This window comes from Cyprinodon variegatus, unplaced genomic scaffold (assembly GCF_000732505.1).
Source record: "Cyprinodon variegatus isolate N-32 unplaced genomic scaffold, C_variegatus-1.0 Scaffold214, whole genome shotgun sequence".
Taxonomy (NCBI): domain Eukaryota; kingdom Metazoa; phylum Chordata; class Actinopteri; order Cyprinodontiformes; family Cyprinodontidae; genus Cyprinodon; species Cyprinodon variegatus.
In genome coordinates, this window is record NW_015150667.1 from 569,419 (window position 1) to 582,999 (window position 13,581).

Genomic DNA, 13,581 nt, shown 5'->3' on the forward strand with positions numbered 1-13,581 from the left:
GGCCTCTCTTGTTTTATTTGCATCAAGTTTAACATATGTATAGAAAGACTATTCAATCAATTCTCTATGGAGGTGAACTTGCATAGTGAGCAAACTCGAAACTTGAAATGAGTGACCAATAAAAATTGCTTAAACTGAATTAATTATCAGTGGTTTGGTCTAAACTGGCTCTTGTTATAGTTTAGTAACTATACCAAACTGTAAAGTGACAGTTTGGTATAGTTACTAAACAATTCTAAGTGCTATTTGAAATTCATTTATGCTCATAATGCAGTGCAATACATTTAGCTTCTTTTTTTATATTCAAATAAAATATTGTTAATGTCAATGGTCTGACTACTCCCTTATGCATGACACTGCAAATACTACACTGCTCAGCTGATGTGTAGGTGTTTTGTCCTTCGGATGAACCCCTCTAGAATTGAGAGTGTTGTAGGATTTAAAGTGCTTCGAAAAGTTGTCCTTGAAAATGATCCCTCTTAGTTTCTTAGATGTTCAATCCCCCGGTAAAATGACAATGTAATCCCACTTCTTCTTTTCTCCCTCATTGGACTGATCTGCGAGTTTTCTTGAAATCTTTAACACGGGCTGAGCAAGGATCTGAAGGTTTGAGTGCTTTGTTGTATTCATTTTCTGCCTGTTGTCCTTTATACGTGAGGACATAGGTATTGGATACTTGAAGATGGCAATATACACATTCTGTTTAAAAGCTTGTTCATTTTAACAATGTTCTAAACTGAAAAAAACCCAAAACCTTTTGAATGGAATTAAACAGTTGCAGGATAGGAAAGAAGCAATATTCTATTTCACCAAGTGGTTATATTCATAATTAATGGAAGGAAAGCTAAAAATACTGACAATCAAATGACAAGCATTGTGGTCTGGCTGTTGATGCCCTGCTCTGTATATCAAATTGGTAGTATGCATTGTTTTGTGTTGTCCCATTTAACTGATAGGTTGTTCCTTCCCTTAAAACTATAATTACAGTTAACTCTTAGCCATGGGTTAAAATATTTTGCTACTGACTGATTTATTCGTGTGAGGGGAAATTTACCCTCTCTGAATTCAACTAAACTACCTGCTGTGTTTAGCCGTCGCAGTAAACGGTGGACTTGCAAAAGCAGATTTACTTAGTGAATTGTTACAGAAATATTTTTACTATCTTTGTACATTTTGAGTCTGGATTTAAGTCAGGAAATGACAAAAAGAGTCTTTTTAAGTGAATCAATTTAGTAATTGGGCAGCAAAAAGCTTTTGGCTGAGACTCTACAGTAGATCCTTTAATGGAAACTAAAACTTCTCAATGAGTCTTAAAGAAAATTTAAGAAAAATATTTTTTTTCAGTTGTTGGTGTGCTTGTATTTTGAAAGTCTGTGTCCTCACTGCACATGTGCTCATCCATCCACCCACATACAACACACAAAGGAAACAGTGATGTGGAGATCCTTCATTGAGCTTGTCTCTTGCTCAGTCTAGCATTCACTGCTTCCAGTGACCTAGAAATGAGTGACAAGGCAAACGGAAGCTAAAATGACCCCTCCAGTCACAAAAGATTATAGATTCTGCCATGACAGAAGGTGAGTTTGTCTGTAAAGAAACTGAGCTATACGCAAGAAAAATACTACACAATATCGCCTAAACATGAGAGCTTTAAGAAGCTTCAGTAAGAGTTCAGGCTCAACTAATTTTAGTAATCTGTAACATAGTATTAGTCTTTGTTTTAAAACATTTAACCTCAATTTAAAATGATAGTCTATATAAAGGGATCTGATAAATGCTAATAAGCTTCTGAAAACCTTAATCTTTAAGAACAAATGTGACACTTCACAATTGGTTATGATTGTTTTAAATTTAGAGAGGATTTGTTTCTATATTTCTTTAGGGTTATGCACTAAAGTGATATCAGATAAGTGGAATATATTTTGACAGTATAAATCCTGGCTTTGATAGCTTTTTTTTTAAATCACCCAATTGAGCAGCATAGACTCAACTTTCTAGATTGTTCTTGGAATTTTGACTTTTATTATATCTCTTATCATAAATAACAATATAGGGTTTATCTACTCTCTTTTTTTTTGTGGTAAACTTACAAATAACAGAATGTTGTTGCACAGGGTAAGGTTATGAATTTTTTTTTTATAATTCTAGTAAAAATCGGAAGTTTAGTCATCTGGAGCTTAAACTTAGTTTTCAAAACTTGTCACAGATTCTTGCGGCCCTGGAGTTTGATTGGAACATTATGGCAAAAGATGATGATTTATTTATAAGTTTTGAACTTTGAAATAGGTTTTTAGCTTAATTTGTTCTGCTATAAGGTTGACATTATCAAATCTTTTGTTGCCTCTGGCATATTTTTGTCCAGAATTGCACTCTTTGTTGCTTTATTAAGCTTTCATTAAAATTTGACCTGTTTGTTCTTTTCCTGCTGAACCAAATTTTCTCAGTATAGCACTGTAACCACTAGAGTACCAACTTTTACATTTTGTCCTTTCATAAACGGCCATAAATGTTACATCTGTTACATCTATTTTTTCTTCTCAATTCAATTAAAAGTGCTCAGTTTTAATCAAATAAATAACAGAAAATCTTATTTAGTTTTAGCTGTAACCTCTTCAGAAACAACAACAGCAATTGCTTAAGGTGGATAATATTAGTGGGCCATTTGAAAAGCTTGGACTAATCTTTGCAGGCACAGAAGGGACCAACATAGTATTTAATTTTTCTCATGCATAAAATCCACTACAGATAAGGAAGGTCAAACTTCCAAAGTTAATTTTTGATTAGTTTCACAATTTTTGATCAAAAACTCTTTTTAATCAAAAACTTAAAACCTCCAAATGTGTCATGACAAAGAACTATTCATGAGTTTTACAAAGGTTAACCATTGATTCTCTATGCACACATTGTCAAATGATTTGCATATTTTTAATCAGACGGCAGTTTTCCCACTTATTTGGGGACAAGCTAGTTGACTAAATGAGAACAGCAAATCCAGATACCACAAATTCTACCTAGATATTGAATAAAAGATCATCTTACTTTAAAATTAGAGGGTAGTTTTTTTTTATCTCTTTACAGAAGTTTTCAAAAGCTGTTTTCACTTCTTTTTGCAAATTGTATGAAGTGTATGCAAATTGTTTATCACTGCATAAAAGATTATTTCTTGGATTAATGAGGAAACAAGACTTAAACAAGAAATAGTTGGCCGGGCCATTATTATTTAAGCTATAATAAATTTACTCAGATTTTTTTATTCTTTACAATACTAAAGACATTTAAATTGAGTCTGGGATTAACCAAGGCAACTTGAACATACCACTTAATGAGCTAAGAGGGTGTCTGGGATGGGAGTGTAAGAATCGTATCCATAGTAACCTCCATAACCACAAATCCCAGGAAATTAGGTAGCTGTGCTAACAGGTGCAGTGTTTAAAACCCATCTGCACAGTTTCAAACGGTGGACTTTAGCTGGATTTTTTCTTCAATTTCAATTAATTTCAGAATATTTATATAGCACCAATTCACAACATGTCGTCTCAAGGCGCTTTACATTCTGCATTTAAAAAAATATAACTCATACTGCAGAAAAGAATCGCAAAGAGTAACAAAAAAAAAACAAGGATTTCCACTTCTGTTTAAAGTGCATTTCGATGTTCAGGGTGAGATTAAGGAGACACAAGAAGTGTCCTAGCCGGGACAAAAAGGCCACTTCAACATCCCCGAGGACAAAAGGAACAGCTTCCCCCCACAGTTGCGCTAACATCCATCCAGCTGGCGTCACATTTTAGGGAGGCAATCAGATCTTCTCTGGTTCTGCTTTAAACTTAAATATGATCAACCATGTTTGTGTGACTTACCTGTTTGACATGTATTGCTGAGAGTATGAGGACTGCAGCATGTTTATATTTTCATCCTGAAAAGTCATCGCTTTTTGTACTATGACTTGAAATGTTGATACATATGCACAGGCAAAACATTTTTCCTGTTGTCTATTTGAAACCACGTGGAAATAAGGACTTTATGCTTATTAAACCTGTCTCAAAGCAACATTGCTAGTCTTTTAATGATGAACTAAGGCATTGCTTATGTGGAAATAAAACAATGCAGAATGGTTCCTCTCCAGTTCTATACAGAACCCTGAAATTAAAAAAATGATTAATGCTATTATTTGTCACCAGATTATTAAACAGTATTCCCCTTTGTGACATTCAACGTCACTGTAGACACAGCTGTTCTGTGAAGGCCTTTGGAAGACCTTTAATGACTTAGACAACTTTTGTCATTTTGTACACAGAGAGTGTATACAAAATGAAATTTCGTAATGTACAGCTTTCAGACAGTAAATGAACAGCAGCTTAAGTCCCTGTCACACCTTGACAATTTAGACCAGAGTATGCCTGATGTTTGAAAAATCTTTTTCTTTTTTTTTGTTTATTTTTTTGGGCGGGTGGTAACCAGCAGGCAGCTTAATACCTTAATATCAAAGAAATCTTTTATGCAGGCGGGGCGCCTGCGGGAGCATTGCTGCCCCCTCAGCTTGTGACGTTTTATGGGCATTACACTGCCGTATGTTTTACATAACTTAGGCTGTCTTTGGACATAAGTTCTGGACTTGTTATTACTACTCTTATCTATACATCCAATACAAAAAAAATAAATAGAACATATGGCAGCATTTTAGAACATTCTGGGGTGTCAGGCATATCCTGGCTAAATCGTCAAGGTGTGATAGGGGCTTTAGCAGTGAAATGAAAATTTCCATTTCACACTATAAAGTGCAGCAGTGATCAAATATAAACAGATTGGGAGAAAAAACATGATGCAAAATGCAATGATATGGAAGTTGAAAGCAGTGCAAGGACAAATATATATGGTGCAAAAATGCAGTAGAAAAACGTTTTCTGAGTTTAGTTGTTTTTGGTTTGTTATCAGTGTGATGCAGAGTCTGTGACTTTATTTAGAGTTGTTTTTCAACAGTTCAGCAATCTGATGCCAGTGGGGGGAAAAAGCTGTTACAGAACCTGCTGGTCCTGCATCGAATGCTGCAAAGCTTTTTTTCCAGAGGGCAGCAGGAAGAACAGTCCATGTTGGGAACGTGAGGGGTCATTGATAATCTTAGGGGCTCCGGTAACACAGCAGTGGAATAAAATATATTTAATGGAGGGAAGAGGTGCCCTGATGATCCTTTCTGCTGCACCTACTGTGCTGCAGCCTCCACACCACACAGAGAGACAGCTGGTCAGAACGCTCTCTATTGTGTTTTTGTAGAAGGTCATGAGGATGGGTGGGGCAGGTGGGCTCACCTCATCCTCTGCAGGAAGTACAAGCACTTCTGTACCCTTTTGACCAAGGAGGTGGTGTTTACAGTCCAGGTGAGGTTGTTTCTGATGATCATCCCCAGGAATTTGGTGCTGCTGACCACCTGTACAGCTGAGCTGTTGATGAGCAGTAGGCCGGTTCTTCCAGAGGTTGATGATGATCATCTCCTCCTTTTTCTCCATGTTCAGGATCAGGCTGTTATCTCTGCACCAGCCCACCAGTTGCTACACCACCTCTCTGTAGTCCTGGTCGTTGTCGTCTCTGTTAAGGCCCACCACCGCAGTGTCATCTGCTAACTTCACAATATGTTTGGTGAACCTGGGGGACGCAGTCTTGTGACACCATAATGCAATACAGCAAAAATGGACAAAGGGTTTTCAGCTTATATGAGAGGGCAAAACTCTTAATGCTCTATACTAAAAAACTGTGGTAACATCACATACAGGTTGTTTGGTTATGGGGCAACTGACTGGGCTGAATGTCACGAATTTTCCTATTATTGGTAGTTTCCCATTTTGAGGGTTGAACATTAAATTTTGTTTTACTTTAGGTTAACTTCCTGTTTTATTTTGGTAGCTAAAATCTAAAAGTACTATGTTCAGTTTATTCCTTTTTTCCAGAACAAGTCTTGTAATCAATTATCTCAGGCATAATACCGTCTATTTTTTATTTTTATCAGACTTAATGCAGTTCTCTGAAATTTTGGTTGAATTTTCATTTTTGTGAACATATTCCTGCACAAACTGTATTTTACGGAAAATCCTGTTCTTAAAGCTGCTCTTTAATAGCTTTTCCTCAGTATTTGGGTCATGCTTGGTGCTTGTCTATACTTTTATTCATGAGAACAGTTTGATATCATGGTCAAACCCAGCCACCTGTACTGCTACGGTTATTGGATGAACTGTGGCATCATCATCCACCACACGCGGATTGTTTCTTTTAAAGAGCATTTTCCTTCACATTGCAGTGCATTTTGCATGCAAGGCACTTCCAGCCATCCAAACATATCTTTCTACATTTAAAATTGAAAGCAGCTCTGTAAAAGCTCTGATAAAATTGCCTTCCAAATTTGAGTTTGCAACTTTACACAGCTCAGCATTTTGTCTCTTTCTAAATCCCCTTCTATCTGCTGCATGGACAGTCAAATATTTATCTCGTCTTTTCCACCATTCTGAACACAGACTGAATTGCAATGCTAATATATGGATTTATTCAGCACAAGTGTACACATCTCAATGCTTTCTGACTAGCTGGATCAAACTGTTACTATTAAAATGAACGAGAGGTCAGGATTGTATTCATGAAATGAAAATGGACGCAAAAAATGTGTGATCCGGGAAAAGGGGAGAAAAAAATAACAGATTATATTTATCATTTCACAATAAAAAAAACTCAACATCCTATATACAGTATGTGGAACTACTCACATTTTTTTAATGAACTTACTTGAAGTTACTTGTGAAATAATTTTTATTTGTTCCAAGTTTGAGATCCCTTTGTTTTCAAATGATATATTCCTAAATAGTATTCTTTGTATTCTTTAAAACCAGTTAACATTGATATTGTAAAGAATATAAAAGCTCTTTTTTCTGCTAATCCACTATTAATGTCATAAAAATAGGGGGGTGGGAGTATGTTAAAACTCACTAAAATAAATAAAATAAAGCTGGTTGGAATTTCAATACATTTTTGGTTTATACAGGTAAACACATCATATCTATGTGAGAAGTGCTCATTCTAAACTAGCAACATTTACTCATCAGCACAGTGAATTTGTATAAAAGAACCCTTGGAACAAACTTTGTACCACCCCCAAACAAATGCAGCAAGATATATAAGATTCTGGAGAGGATAAATGCAAATAATTTCAAGAAATCAGACGGTTATGGGCACCAACTCCCCATTGAGAGCACTTGAATAAAAACAATAAGAACACTTTTTTATGCACATATATCCGTTTTTCATCAAAGCTCTTTTAAACTTCCCTTTTTTGATGTCACAAAGGGCAACTACTCTCACGACATTTAGAAGAATACTACAGCATGATCACCTGTGTGTAGTGTACCAATGGGATTCATGTCTGAAAACTGCTGGTGTTTTGCTTTTTGTTAGTGCTATAGAAATATGATTGGATTGGAGAAACCTTTACATCATAGCCCTGTTGCTATGGTAATTTATTTTGCTGGAAGGTTCATTTCTGCCCAGGTTTGAGTTTTTCTGCTGGAATGGTGCACTATTTAGCTTCATCCATCTTCCTTTTAACGATTAGCTGGTTGGCTGCTGAGGAACAAAATGATCCTGACACCAGAATGTGACCACCATGGCATTTCATTGTGGAAATTGATTTCTTAATGTAATTTACTGTTTTGTATTGCAAAACATTCTGTGGAATGACATTTGGCAGAATAAGATTTTGCTGGCAACCGGTGCAAATTACAAATTATTTTCAAATTATTTAGAAAAATTACTTTTTACTTTTGTGTGAGTTGAGGACCTTCCAAACATTTTCTCAAAGTGGAATTAGAGTTTCAGCGTGTGTATCCATGACTTGGGTTTGAATACTGTTTATTTCCCTTAAGCAAAAGTTCAAAAGCATGGAAACTTGAAACTGTGGTCACCATGGCAACCATTCATCGACTAGAGCCAGGAAAAACCTTAGCCCATAAGCCAGGTTGCTTGGCTGGAAGTTCTTGTTTTTCATGAATTCTCAATTGAAAAAAAGAAAACCCCACAAAAGTGGCAGTGTGTCTGTGCAGACGGATAAATCTTGGGAATACTTTAAACACTTTCACCTCATCACATCTTTTTACCTATCTTTTTCTTTTGAAAGGTCAAAGTAATTCCTACTTTTCCCCAAAAAACACTTATAAATGGCTTCATGTCTTAAAATGCCAATTTTACTATAGGATAAGAAAAAAAAAAGAACATAAAAAAAACTAAACTGGAACAACCTGCTGTATAACATAAACCTTGAATTGGTCTGTCAGAGCCAGTATTGGTATCAGGTACATTAATAAATCCTGATTACTTTTAAACTTTTGTGCATTTAACGAAAAAGCGAGATGTCGTTTTCCCAGTATACTCACATCATTGAAACATACCTACTCTCACACACCACACAAGCATGTCTACAGAAAGAGACAGACAGAAAGCAAGGGTTGCTGATTGAGACTGATTGAGGCTGATTGAGCATGAACTAGTGTACCGGCAGGAGGCCAGCTGTTTTTTGGGGAAAATGACGGGGATGAGAGGCACTTGGCTTGTCAGCACTTCTGGAAAAACAGCCCATCTTTACACGCACACCAAAGTACTCACGCACACAAGAATAAAGGACTGCGTGTGTGACAAAAGACTTAGCTACTGGGACACCACATAAAAATTTGAGTTCATAGGAAAAGACTCCTTCTTTTTCATCAGCAGTGTGTATTCTGGGTGCAATTAAGAGCTGATGTGACAAAACATTTTTTGGAGCAGCTCCATCTTCTGCCACCTAACACATCCCTGATGAATCTCATTCATTAAAAAAGGTGTGACTTGGCAGAAACATTGAGGAGTGAAATACTGAATGCATTTCAAAGAAAATATAGACGTGGACAACATTTATTGTCATTTTGTATACAGAGCATAAAAATTAAATTTCATTTCAGTTTTCCATTTTCTTAAAGGGCAGCAGTGATCAAATGTAAACATTGTGGGAGAAAAAATTAATATTTTTTGCATAGTTGTCACCTATATGCTATGCCACCTTTAGCAGCAAGTCACACAATTTATATCATTGAGTATTTTAGCAATTCTGCACCTGCTTTAGAGTATAGTTACGTCCTTATAATCGAATTATTATAATAATAATAAAAAAATTTTTTTAAAAACGTCCTCGCAACAGTAACAGTACAGTAAGCTGTGTGCTCTGGAGGCCTGACCACGTCAGGTTTAAAGGTTGGAGAAGGCTTTTGGCATTTGCAGTGTTCCGGCATAAAAGCTATTTCTGTTCCATGAGGCATAAATAGTTGTCTTCTTATCTCAGCTACAGATCCTGGCTGCTATTATCAGCGTTGCATAATAACTTGGATCTTACAGAGAAAAAGGCAAGGAGACGGAGAGGAGCAGGATGGGTGTGTAGGATGTGTTGGTGGAGCAGATAATGGTGACACATCACTGAAGGAACATTTTAAATCATTCGCCTTTATGTTGGGAGGAAGATAAATGAGATTGTTTTCTGCTATTGTATCACTCCAGCTTAAAAAAAAGCTAACCAGATGTAGAGAATTATGCTATATCTGTAAGCATAAAGCCAGCTTGGTAACTGTGCGCTTCCGGATGAATGTAGTCAATACGGTTGAAAACGCTGCAAATCTACTGTATGCCAGACCTGTTTGTGGTGCTATGAAGCAATGACAGACACATGCTGCGAAGGGAGTTGGGCATCAGCACAACCAAATATTGTCACAGGGGAACCTAGTTATACTGTAAGAGTGTTTGTTTTTAGAACCACGACATGCTGGCTTTGTGTGGATGACACATGGTTTTGAAAAGCATTTTTGCATTGTCATTTTGTCATTGTGTGGATGGGGCCTTATTCCCAGGAAGTAGAGGCGTTAAATAAAATACAATGCAATAAAAATGTCATATTTGCAGTTATTCTGCTTTTCTGTTGATTGTACCCCCCATCCTTCCATGTAGATTCCTTCCATATTAGCTCTTTAAAAGTTTTTTTTTTTTTGGTCGATCTGTTGCCATCACCCTGGTTCCCTTTTATTCCTGTTAAAGTGATATAATTTCAACATGCGGCTATCTATAGCTGCGTTTCCATAATAAATTTGTTAAAAAATATGTCAATATTATGCTTAATTTGAACATGCAAAGTTTTGCACTTATGGTACTTCCATTAAATACCAAATGTAGTAAAAATTGCATGCAAATACATTTCTTCACGGGATAACTCTGGGAAAAAAAATGGCAGCAACAGATGTAAATGTGAGATATGTTCATATTTCAGCCTGTCACTACCCAATCCGTACCGCTAGCACGATCCGTACCATCAGCTCATTTGCGCTTTAGCAACCAGATCTACATCCGGGTTACCCTCGATTTTATTTTAAAAAAGTACATAAATTATGCGTTTTGCTCCCTAAAAATAGTAAGCATACTAAACTATAGTAAGTAACTGTATTAAGTGTTAAAGGTTAACAATGTTTTTCCTAAGAAAATAAACTCCTTAAAATCCTTTCTTTTTTATTACTCATCTGCACCAGAAATGGGATCCTCTGCTACTTCCGAGAGCTAACTTTTTTGGCTTTGTATTTAAACATAAATCTAGTCCTTTTGGGTTTTTTTTCCCTTCATGGTAACCTTATGGAGAGATGGTGTGTAATCTAAAAAAAGAAACAACTAAAATGCAGATAAACTTGGTTTAATCATAATTTAGCGGACTACTCTGAGCATGTCCGATGATGACGTCAGACAAGCAGTTTAACAGAGAAAATGTGTAAAGCATGAAACTGTCTCAGAAGTCATAATTTTTTTTAGAGCTAAAGTGTAGCATTCTCTATTGATCTAAGGATTAATGGATAGCAATAAGTACTTGAGTACTTATTTAGGATATCTGCTTGGACATGCGCAAATGAGCAAACATTAGTTTTTTCAAAATTGCAGTGTTTCCATTCAGCAAATGTATTTCTTAATTATAATTAGTGCAATTCAAGTGTTAATAGAAATGCATCTTATAAGAAAGAAACGGATCACTGTTGGCACACTGCCTCCTGCCTTGGTTTGCTTTGTAAATATGTATAAGTTAATGTCCTAGTTACGGTGCAATGTAAAAGTAATACAGGTTCAAAAGATAATGAAATAGGTCACTCATAAACTACTGAAATTTTGGAGGGAAAATAATAAAAATGGTAAAAGCCATCAATGAACGTGATCTGACTGGATGAGCCATTTCTTTAGCTTTTAGCCTCAAAGGCAGACTCACCCTCAACAGTTGTGTAAAGATGTGAATTAATATACATTTCTAACCATCTCTTGTGCAGTTTTATTATTTTGCTTGTTAGATTAACACCTCAATTACTGAATTACTTATAAGCCTAATTAGACTTCTGTCAACCAATGTTCATTTGCATCTTTAATTGGTTCATTTCAGAATGTAATTTTTGAGTCATTGCATCACTCTTAAGTTAATAGCAAGTGTCTTAATAAAATGGTCATTATTTTTTTTTCTGAGGGAGAATGGCAGCCCTCAGTTTTGCATACATGGCTGCGTATTTTAGGGGATGTTGGTAGCAACTAGAAAAAACAATCAATGTATATATAGAAGTGAGTCCCTCAAGAAATGGACAGATGTAAAAGCTGAATCTGCCCAGCAATAATCCATATATCATTGATCCAATCATTCCTTTTTCAATAAAAAACAACTTTTCTTCATTTGCTTTTTGCAAACTTTTTCCTTCCTTACTCAAGACTCATCACAATTTTGATGTAAATTACTCCAACCTATATTTAGCTACTTCCCTGAGTAAAGACTTTGCAGGTTTTAACAGAAAATACATGAACATTGACCTTCACAGTCTAAAGGAAGACTTGTTGTTCTGAACTAAACTTTATTGTTTAAATGAAGCTTAATTATTTTTCACATTTTTTCTTTTTCACATATTTATCAATCTCGAAGACTCCTATCAGCTTCACCTGCACCACCTGCGATATCCCTCATTAAGCTCCAGCCAATTAACTCATGGCCACATCTACTCCAAAGCTAATCATCTTGCAAGATCCCCTTCATTTAGCTCCTGGCCCAGCTTCTCACTCCCACATGCAAGCATATTTCAACCCACCTCCATCCCATCTCCTCCAACATTCTCAGTCCCACTCACCCTCTGGCTTGTTCAACCACCAGTGTCCGGGGCTGGGAGGAAAACTAATCCTTTTCTAGGTTACTCATCAAAGCGTATGTTGATTCAGAACATTGAAGTCTTCTGCCGAGGCCTGAGCACCAAAGAACTTATTTTGTTTATGTTTTAATCTGCTTCTGTCACCTTGAACCACAGTCTACCTCTGCAGATGGCCACTCACACTGCGCCTTGTTCTGCTGGAGGTTTCTTCCTGTTAAGAGAGTTTTTCTCTCCACTGTCGCTACAAGCATGCTCAGTGCGACGGATTGCAGAGTCAGTAAGTCGATGCAATCAGCTGGTTTTCCTTAGACATAGTTTGAGAAATATGATTCTGTTACCTGTATAAATAAATTCAATATTTTTTAACTTTCTGCATGATTCTCTCCAGGTAAATGTTATTTACTGAATTCATACGTTTGCAGATCAATTGAATATACAACAACCAGCTGGTGATCAGTGGAAGTGCTTTAGATTTACAAAGACATACATTGCCTACTCTTGATATAGGTTAAAAGATTTTTACCCTGGTTGCTTTGCAAATTAATGTTTCTTCTACCTATCGAATACTCATTCAAATATTTTTTTTTTATGTTATCCTAATTTTTGTGCATGACAATGCACATTAATAAACTTCAGTAAATATGCCAGCTTAACCAAATAATTTTTAGTGGCAGTTTTCAAGACAGATGACATTAACAAATCAGTAGTGAGAAGATAGCAGGTACATTTACAGAGCTTTTGTAAATAAACCTTTTGTAGAAAATATTGTTGTATCTTATAGTTGATAAAATGTGATGCATAATTTCAGTTTGGAGCTTAAACCCAAGTCAGTCAAAGCCAAGTAGTTGTTAATCTTGTTGTCATGATGATTTTGTTTTCACTTTCATTGTGTTCTGACTGTATCTGGGATTGTTCTTTAGAGTAAGGTTTTGATATATACTTTTGTTTTGTTTTCATATATTGTTTAAAAGTCTTTAAAATTGAGCTAGTTTCCAGCTGTATCTAATTTTTTCCTCCGCACATTTAGTTTATCTCACTTTTATATTAGGCTCTTTCTCTTTTTGATTGGTTAAACTTTTTGAGTTTTAGTTCAGCCTGTTCCGTCTTATCTAAATCAATTAGTTTTCCTCAGTCCAACTGCTTCACTCTCTCCCACGCCTGTTCTGAACCCTTCTGATTAAGCTTGCCTGGTTTTAATATAACAACCCAACCTTTTGGTTTCCTACTGGTCAGTGCTGGATTCTTCCATTAAAACACTTCGTACTACCTGCCTTTTTTTTTATAAATCTGTCATATTTCTATATGTATGTTTTTCTATATATCTTTTCCATATATGCTCTCAAACATGATTTTTTTCTGTGTTATTGTGGTTTGTGCC